This window comes from Pristiophorus japonicus, unplaced genomic scaffold, assembly GCF_044704955.1.
Source record: "Pristiophorus japonicus isolate sPriJap1 unplaced genomic scaffold, sPriJap1.hap1 HAP1_SCAFFOLD_66, whole genome shotgun sequence".
Taxonomy (NCBI): domain Eukaryota; kingdom Metazoa; phylum Chordata; class Chondrichthyes; family Pristiophoridae; genus Pristiophorus; species Pristiophorus japonicus.
This window is the reverse complement of record NW_027254572.1, coordinates 1,007,263-1,017,643: the sequence shown is the minus strand read 5'-3', so window position 1 is coordinate 1,017,643 and position 10,381 is coordinate 1,007,263. Positions and strand designations below refer to the sequence as shown.

The following is a 10,381-nucleotide window of genomic DNA, read 5'->3' as shown; positions in this document are numbered from 1 at the left end:
GGGCTCGTCCGGGATTTGAACCCGGGACCTCTCGCATTTCAATTATTAAAACCCCTAAGCGAGAATCATACCCCTAGACCAACGAGCCGCCGACAATAAGGGAGCTAGCTCTCAGATTCTGACCTTCGTTTGCTATTCGGCCCATCGTCCCCCTCTCCATAGTCCTGCTCATGTTTTCCCTTTGATGAATAGATTATTTTTGAGACATTACTTCACCAACGAGCTGCATTCTTGTCAGTAAAAGGTGAATTTGGCAATGAGGTTAAATGTGATTACGGAAAAAAACCGAGTGGAAACGGTTTAACACAATAACGACGAAGTTGAGGGCAGACTGGATCAGCAGTCCATTGCCTGAACTTCTCAGTCACCTTATCTCCTATTTACTGCAACGTCAGACATCCATCCCCTACTTTTTCCATTCAAACAGAAATAATGTGCACGAAAGTCTACTTCACCGCTTGTTTTGCCCGTGCAACCAGATCGACAGTGATGAAAATGTGCCATGAGCTTTTTAAAGCAAACAGCCTTCCTTTACTTTCGGTGAGTGACTGCACGAGATGGTTGGTTTTGAGGCAGAATCAAAATAAAGAATGTAAAATTTCACGCGGCAAGTTAGCTGACCGCGGCAGGACTCGAACCTGCAATCTTTTGATAACATCACAGTTACAATCGAAGTCAGACGACTTATCCATTAGGCCACGCGGCTGCTGCTGCTGGCATGAAATTTGTTGTTTTTTTTATACTGAGAGCAAATTTGGGACAAGGGATCTTTCAAGGAGTGGATTTATGAAAATATGGGCATATTTTGAGTAATGAACCGTTACGCTGCGATATGGATGTGCACGGACACAGGCAACGTCAATGTAGCTTGATACACAACAGTTTAACAATCGGTTATCGCAACTGAAATCACACTCCTTTTAAAATATACAGGATGATCGCGATTATGAGAAAATACGTCTTAAAGGGGCAGTTGATGAACCGGAACTGACAACCATCCCGTTTGAACAGACACCGAATGATCCAGGACAGGAAGCACATCCATCTTACACAGCTGTAGAATGGGCCTTCACGGACAGCACTTCCCTTTCAAAAGATTAAAGTCGGATTTCTATCATTCCTGAAGGCAATTGTGCTGTGCGTGAGTGAGCGCGGATCTCAGGACCACGAGTGGCTGGGACGGTTTTTGAAGCCACAGGTGATTGACAGGCAGGAAGGACGGAGGGAAGTAAAATCAACCCAGACAAAAAGACAATTTAAAACATATATATATTTATCACAATAAGAAAATCAATAAATTTACAGTTTTATTGCAAAAAATTGAATTTAGTTTGATTTCAATAAATAAATAATTATTTCTTAATCTATATGTTTTTGATTGAACGAAGGCTGTGCGACTGCTTGAAATCCACTGGAAATCAGGGCGTGCAGTCAGTAAATACACAAACAAGTAAGCCCATGGTGTAAGACAAGCCACGAGCGAAGATGTGGGGAACAAAGGCGATCTTTTAAAGTCGCGAGTGCCTTTCTGCTGGATCTGACAGCAGCTGCGTGTGCTGTGAAAGAGCTCAAATGCAATAGAGCCCAGTGCCGGTAGAACAGAAAAGGCACATTTATTTTGAAAGTTAAAAAGTATGGAATGTATGTTAATATACGCATATATAAATATTAATACATATATTTATAAAAACAAAGTCTGTCAGTCAGTCATGTCTTGTCTTGTCTTGATTTGATTTGTATTTGAAAATAAGGAGGAAAGAGCTCATCATGTCACAAAGCCCATCCGCAAGCTCTCGCTCAAATCGCTATGTTTCTAACTTATATAATTTGCCTTCTTTCAGATGTGGAACAGCAAAATCCCACAGCAGATTCTTCTCCTGTCAGGCAGTCCTCGAATGTGTGTTCAATCAAATCAGTGTGGCTTCAAGTTGCATGTAATGCATTTTTTCTCCCATGACATGAAATGCACAGTAAGATCGCGCAGCACGTTTGCACACACTCCCTCGCGACAGAAACACACCAACAAACTAAAATTCCTGCAACCTCCAAAGGCAGTTTTTGAAATTTGTAATTTAAAATCCGGGACAGACAGCACATTCCTTTTAAACAGATACATAATGATCCGATACTGATAGCAACCATTTTGGAGAGACAGAGAATGACCTCGGACAGACAGGACATCACCTTAAAAGCGATACAGAAACACAGTGAACAAAAACAAAGAATTCTGTAAAACTCAGCTGGTCGTGAACATTCTGTGGATGAAGAACCCGGGCTCACGTTCAGTCAGATGATCATTCCGATATTTTAAGAAAAATGTAAAGTTTACAGATTTCTTCCACGAAAATAGCGCCTGGAAAAAAATAGGCAGCGAGGAAGGACAAAAGGGAATGTCTGTGATACAGTGGAGCGTAGGAGTGATTGAATAATAAATGGCACAATGCGAAAAGGCAAAGTGGGTGGTAAGCGGGCAATAAAATAACAAAGGATGGACTAGAGCAGGTGTTAGTGGGAACAGCAGAACCATTAGCAGACAATGAGCGCGGCTTATGATCCGAGACGTTGAATCGAATGTTGAGGCCAGAACACAATAACATGCCTGGAATGTAGGGTCTGAACGCCTTTTAATCAGACCAGGCAGCTTGCCCACCCCGGATTGATTTCCTGTACGGTTGAAATTCGGCAGCCAAGGGACTAAATCCAAAGCCAGCTTCTCCCATCTTTTCAGCGCTGGAGAAACAGGACGCACTCATATTAAGGGCAGAGTCTGTTTCACGTTGAAGTTGAGATTGACGCTGAATGTATCCATATCCCAATGGAGGTGAGCTCATGCGTGCAGAACGGAAGATGGACTGATCAAGAATTGGCCAGAATCAAACACGGGTTTAGGTTGTCCAATGAGACACTGAGCCGAGCACATCTGAGATGCATGAACTTTACTCAGTTCGGTGAGTTTCACTTTGCTCCTGGGAATCTCCAGGATTTTTGGACGCTGTGTGAACAACGGCGCGCAATCAAACGTTTTAATTTGAAACATGTCGACCGGCTGAGAAGTGTTTTTTTGACTAAAAGTTGTCAGGGCTCGTCCGGAATTTGAACCCGGGACCTCTCGCATTTCAATTATTAGAACCCCTAAGCGAGAATCATACCCCTAGTCCAACGAGCCGCCGAGAGTAAGGGATCTAGCTCTCAGATTCTGACCTTCGTTTGCTATTCGGCCCATCGTCCCCCTCTCCATAGTACTGCTCATGTTTTCCCTTTGATGAATAGATTATTCTTTGAGACATTACTTCACCAACGAGCTGCATTCTTGTCAGTAAAAGATGAATTTGGCAATGTGGTTAAATGTGATTACGGAAAAAAACCGAGTGGAAACGGTTTAACACAATAACGACGAAGTTGAGGGCAGACTGGATCAGCAGTCCATTGCCTGAACTTCTCAGTCACCTTATCTCCTATTTACTGCAACGTCAGACATCCATCCCCTACTTTTTCCATTCAAACAGAAATAATGTGCACGAAAGTCTACTTCACCGCTTGTTTTGCCCGTGCAACCAGATCGACAGTGATGAAAATGTGCCATGAGCTTTTTAAAGCAAACAGCCTTCCTTTACTTTCGGTGAGTGACTGCACGAGATGGTTGGTTTTGAGGCAGAATCAAAATAAAGAATGTAAAATTTCACGCGGCAAGTTAGCTGACCGCGGCAGGACTCGAACCTGCAATCTTTTGATAACATCACAGTTACAATCGAAGTCAGACGACTTATCCATTAGGCCACGCGGCTGCTGCTGCTGGCATGAAATTTGTTGTTTTTTTTATACTGAGAGCAAATTTGGGACAAGGGATCTTTCAAGGAGTGGATTTATGAAAATATGGGCATATTTTGAGTAATGAACCGTTACGCTGCGATATGGATGTGCACGGACACAGGCAACGTCAATGTAGCTTGATACACAACAGTTTAACAATCGGTTATCGCAACTGAAATCACACTCCTTTTAAAATATACAGGATGATCGCGATTATGAGAAAATACGTCTTAAAGGGGCAGTTGATGAACCGGAACTGACAACCATCCCGTTTGAACAGACACCGAATGATCCAGGACAGGAAGCACATCCATCTTACACAGCTGTAGAATGGGCCGTCACGGACAGCACTTCCCTTTTAAAAGATTAAAGTCGGATTTCTATCATTCCTGAAGGCAATTGTGCTGTGCGTGAGTGAGCGCGGATCTCAGGACCACGAGTGGCTGGGACGGTTTTTGAAGCCACAGGTGATTGACAGGCAGGAAGGACGGAGGGAAGTAAAATCAACCCAGACAAAAAGACAATTTAAAACATATATATATTTATCACAATAAGAAAATCAATAAATTTACAGTTTTATTGCAAAAAATTGAATTTAGTTTGATTTCAATAAAGAAATAATTATTTCTTAATCTATATGTTTTTGATTGAACGAAGGCTGTGCGACTGCTTGAAATCTACTGGAAATCAGGGCGTGCAGTCAGTAAATACACAAACAAGTAAGCCCATGGTGTAAGACAAGCCACGAGCGAAGATGTGGGGAACAAAGGCGATCTTTTAAAGTCGCGAGTGCCTTTCTGCTGGATCTGACAGCAGCTGCGTGTGCTGTGAAAGAGCTCAAATGCAATAGAGCCCAGTGCCGGTAGAACAGAAAAGGCACATTTATTTTGAAAGTTAAAAAGTATGGAATGTATGTTAATATACGCATATATAAATATTAATACATATATTTATATAAACAAAGTCAGTCAGTCAGTCATGTCTTGTCTTGTCTTGATTTGATTTGTATTTGAAAATAAGGAGGAAAGAGCTCATCATGTCACAAAGCCCATCCGCAAGCTCTCGCTCAAATCGCTATGTTTCCAACTTATATAATTTGCCTTCTTTCAGATGTGGAACAGCAAAATCCCACAGCAGATTCTTCTCCTGTCAGGCAGTCCTCGAATGTGTGTTCAATCAAATCAGTGTGGCTTCAAGTTGCATGTAATGCATTTTTTCTCCCATGACATGAAATGCACAGTAAGATCGCGCAGCACGTTTGCACACACTCCCTCGCTACAGAAACACACCAACAAACTAAAATTCCTGCAACCTCCAAAGGCAGTTTTTGAAATTTGTAATTTAAAATCCGGGACAGACAGCACATTCCTTTTAAACAGATACATAATGATCCGATACTGATAGCAACCATTTTGGAGAGACAGAGAATGACCTCGGACAGACAGGACATCACCTTAAAAGCGATATAGAAACACAGTGAACAAAAACAAAGAATTCTGTAAAACTCAGCTGGTCGTGAACATTCTGTGGATGAAGAACCCGGGCTCACGTTCAGTCAGATGATCATTCCGATATTTTAAGAAAAATGTAAAGTTTACAGATTTCTTCCACGAAAATAGCGCCTGGAAAAAAATAGGCAGCGAGGAAGGACAAAAGGGAATGTCTGTGATACAGTGGAGCGTAGGAGTGATTGAATAATAAATGGCACAATGCGAAAAGGCAAAGTGGGTGGTAAGCGGGCAATAAAATAACAAAGGATGGACGAGAGCAGGTGTTAGTGGGAACAGCAGAACCATTAGCAGACAATGAGCGCGGCTTATGATCCGAGACGTTGAATCGAATGTTGAGGCCAGAACACAATAACATGCCTGGAATGTAGGGTCTGAACGCCTTTTAATCAGACCAGGCAGCTTGCCCACCCCGGATTGATTTCCTGTACGGTTTAAATTCGGCAGCCAAGGGACTAAATCCAAAGCCAGCTTCTCCCATCTTTTCAGCGCTGGAGAAACAGGACGCACTCATATTAAGGGCAGAGTCTGTTTCACGTTGAAGTTGAGATTGACGCTGAATGTATCCATATCCCAATGGAGGTGAGCTCATGCGTGCAGAACGGAAGATGGACTGATCAAGAATTGGCCAGAATCAAACACGGGTTTAGGTTGTCCAATGAGACACTGAGCCGAGCACATCTGAGATGCATGAACTTTACTCAGTTCGGTGAGTTTCACTTTGCTCCTGGGAATCTCCAGGATTTTTGGACGCTGTGTGAACAACGGCGCGCAATCAAACGTTTTAATTTGAAACATGTCGACCGGCTGAGAAGTGTTTTTTTGACTAAAAGTTGTCAGGGCTCGTCCGGGATTTGAACCCGGGACCTCTCGCATTTCAATTATTAAAACCCCTAAGCGAGAATCATACCCCTAGACCAACGAGCCGCCGACAGTAAGGGATCTAGCTCTCAGATTCTGACCTTCGTTTGCTATTCGGCCCATCGTCCCCCTCTCCATAGTCCTGCTCATGTTTTCCCTTTGATGAATAGATTATTCTTTGAGACATTACTTCACCAACGAGCTGCATTCTTGTCAGTAAAAGGTGAATTTGGCAATGTGGTTAAATATGATTACGGAAAAAAACCGAGTGGAAACGGTTTAACACAATAACGACGAAGTTGAGGGCAGACTGGATCAGCAGTCCATTGCCTGAACTTCTCAGTCACCTTATCTCCTATTTACTGCAACGTCAGACATCCATCCCCTACTTTTTCCATTCAAACAGAAATAATGTGCACGAAAGTCTACTTCACCGCTTGTTTTGCCCGTGCAACCAGATCGACAGTGATGAAAATGTGCCATGAGCTTTTTAAAGCAAACAGCCTTCCTTTACTTTCGGTGAGTGACTGCACGAGATGGTTGGTTTTGAGGGAGAATCAAAATAAAGAATGTAAAATTTCACGCGGCAAGTTAGCTGACCGCGGCAGGACTCGAACCTGCAATCTTTTGATAACATCACAGTTACAATCGAAGTCAGACGACTTATCCATTAGGCCACGCGGCTGCTGCTGCTGGCATGAAATTTGTTGTTTTTTTTATACTGAGAGCAAATTTGGGACAAGGGATCTTTCAAGGAGTGGATTTATGAAAATATGGGCATATTTTGAGTAATGAACCTTTACGCTGCGATATGGATGTGCACGGACACAGGCAACGTCAATGTAGCTTGATACACAACAGTTTAACAATCGGTTATCGCAACTGAAATCACACTCCTTTTAAAATATACAGGATGATCGCGATTATGAGAAAATACGTCTTAAAGGGGCAGTTGATGAACCGGAACTGACAACCATCCCGTTTGAACAGACACCGAATGATCCAGGACAGGAAGCACATCCATCTTACACAGCTGTAGAATGGGCCTTCACGGACAGCACTTCCCTTTCAAAAGATTAAAGTCGGATTTCTATCATTCCTGAAGGCAATTGTGCTGTGCGTGAGTGAGCGCGGATCTCAGGACCACGAGTGGCTGGGACGGTTTTTGAAGCCACAGGTGATTGACAGGCAGAAAGGACGGAGGGAAGTAAAATCAACCCAGACAAAAAGACAATTTAAAACATATATATATTTATCACAATAAGAAAATCAATAAATTTACAGTTTTATTGCAAAAAATTGAATTTAGTTTGATTTCAATAAATAAATAATTATTTCTTAATCTATATGTTTTTGATTGAACGAAGGCTGTGCGACTGCTTGAAATCCACTGGAAATCAGGGCGTGCAGTCAGTAAATACACAAACAAGTAAGCCCATGGTGTAAGACAAGCCACGAGCGAAGATGTGGGGAACAAAGGCGATCTTTTAAAGTCGCGAGTGCCTTTCTGCTGGATCTGACAGCAGCTGCGTGTGCTGTGAAAGAGCTCAAATGCAATAGAGCCCAGTGCCGGTAGAACAGAAAAGGCACATTTATTTTGAAAGTTAAAAAGTATGGAATGTATGTTAATATACGCATATATAAATATTAATACATATATTTATATAAACAAAGTCAGTCAGTCAGTCATGTCTTGTCTTGTCTTGATTTGATTTGTATTTGAAAATAAGGAGGAAAGAGCTCATCATGTCACAAAGCCCATCCGCAAGCTCTCGCTCAAATCGCTATGTTTCTAACTTATATAATTTGCCTTCTTTCAGATGTGGAACAGCAAAATCCCACAGCAGATTCTTCTCCTGTCAGGCAGTCCTCGAAAGTGTGTTCAATCAAATCAGTGTGGCTTCAAGTTGCATGTAATGCATTTTTTCTCCCATGACATGAAATGCACAGTAAGATCGCGCAGCACGTTTGCACACACTCCCTCGCTACAGAAACACACCAACAAACTAAAATTCCTGCAACCTCCAAAGGCAGTTTTTGAAATTTGTAATTTAAAATCCGGGACAGACAGCACATTCCTTTTAAACAGATACATAATGATCCGATACTGATAGCAACCATTTTGGAGAGACAGAGAATGACCTCGGACAGACAGGACATCACCTTAAAAGCGATACAGAAACACAGTGAACAAAAACAAAGAATTCTGTAAAACTCAGCTGGTCGTGAACATTCTGTGGATGAAGAACCCGGGCTCACGTTCAGTCAGATGATCATTCCGATATTTTAAGAAAAATGTAAAGTTTACAGATTTCTTCCACGAAAATAGCGCCTGGAAAAAAATAGGCAGCGAGGAAGGACAAAAGGGAATGTCTGTGATACAGTGGAGCGTAGGAGTGATTGAATAATAAATGGCACAATGCGAAAAGGCAAAGTGGGTGGTAAGCGGGCAATAAAATAACAAAGGATGGACTAGAGCAGGTGTTAGTGGGAACAGCAGAACCATTAGCAGACAATGAGCGCGGCTTATGATCCGAGACGTTGAATCGAATGTTGAGGCCAGAACACAATAACATGCCTGGAATGTAGGGTCTGAACGCCTTTTAATCAGACCAGGCAGCTTGCCCACCCCGGATTGATTTCCTGTACGGTTGAAATTCGGCAGCCAAGGGACTAAATCCAAAGCCAGCTTCTCCCATCTTTTCAGCGCTGGAGAAACAGGACGCACTCATATTAAGGGCAGAGTCTGTTTCACGTTGAAGTTGAGATTGACGCTGAATGTATCCATATCCCAATGGAGGTGAGCTCATGCGTGCAGAACGGAAGATGGACTGATCAAGAATTGGCCAGAATCAAACACGGGTTTAGGTTGTCCAATGAGACACTGAGCCGAGCACATCTGAGATGCATGAACTTTACTCAGTTCGGTGAGTTTCACTTTGCTCCTGGGAATCTCCAGGATTTTTGGACGCTGTGTGAAAAACGGCGCGCAATCAAACGTTTTAATTTGAAACATGTCGACCGCCTGAGAAGTGTTTTTTTGACTAAAAGTTGTCAGGGCTCGTCCGGAATTTGAACCCGGGACCTCTCGCATTTTAATTATTAGAACCCCTAAGCGAGAATCATACCCCTAGTCCAACGAGCCGCCGAGAGTAAGGGATCTAGCTCTCAGATTCTGACCTTCGTTTGCTATTCGGCCCATCGTCCCCCTCTCCATAGTCCTGCTCATGTTTTCCCTTTGATGAATAGATTATTCTTTGAGACATTACTTCACCAACGAGCTGCATTCTTGTCAGTAAAAGATGAATTTGGCAATGTGGTTAAATGTGATTACGGAAAAAAACCGAGTGGAAACGGTTTAACACAATAACGACGAAGTTGAGGGCAGACTGGATCAGCAGTCCATTGCCTGAACTTCTCAGTCACCTTATCTCCTATTTACTGCAACGTCAGACATCCATCCCCTACTTTTTCCATTCAAACAGAAATAATGTGCACGAAAGTCTACTTCACCGCTTGTTTTGCCCGTGCAACCAGATCGACAGTGATGAAAATGTGCCATGAGCTTTTTAAAGCAAACAGCCTTCCTTTACTTTCGGTGAGTGACTGCACGAGATGGTTGGTTTTGAGGCAGAATCAAAATAAAGAATGTAAAATTTCACGCGGCAAGTTAGCTGACCGCGGCAGGACTCGAACCTGCAATCTTTTGATAACATCACAGTTACAATCGAAGTCAGACGACTTATCCATTAGGCCACGCGGCTGCTGCTGCTGGCATGAAATTTGTTGTTTTTTTTATACTGAGAGCAAATTTGGGACAAGGGATCTTTCAAGGAGTGGATTTATGAAAATATGGGCATATTTTGAGTAATGAACCGTTACGCTGCGATATGGATGTGCACGGACACAGGCAACGTCAATGTAGCTTGATACACAACAGTTTAACAATCGGTTATCGCAACTGAAATCACACTCCTTTTAAAATATACAGGATGATCGCGATTATGAGAAAATACGTCTTAAAGGGGCAGTTGATGAACCGGAACTGACAACCATCCCGTTTGAACAGACACCGAATGATCCAGGACAGGAAGCACATCCATCTTACACAGCTGTAGAATGGGCCGTCACGGACAGCACTTCCCTTTTAAAAGATTAAAGTCGGATTTCTATCATTCCTGAAGGCAATTGTGCTGTGCGTG

The 10,381-nt window shown here is 42.6% G+C and overlaps 2 non-coding genes across 2 annotated transcripts; both read right to left on the bottom strand.

Annotated features, from left to right (window-relative positions):
• trnap-agg (transfer RNA proline (anticodon AGG)) lies at window positions 1–88 on the bottom strand. Its single transcript is given in 2 exon segments — window positions 1–36; window positions 53–88. It is a non-coding gene; the product is annotated as a tRNA-Pro (tRNA).
• Window positions 89–6,157: 6,069 nt separating this feature from the next.
• trnap-agg (transfer RNA proline (anticodon AGG)) lies at window positions 6,158–6,245 on the bottom strand. Its single transcript is given in 2 exon segments — window positions 6,158–6,193; window positions 6,210–6,245. It is a non-coding gene; the product is annotated as a tRNA-Pro (tRNA).
• Between the last annotated feature and the right edge of the window lie 4,136 nt (window positions 6,246–10,381).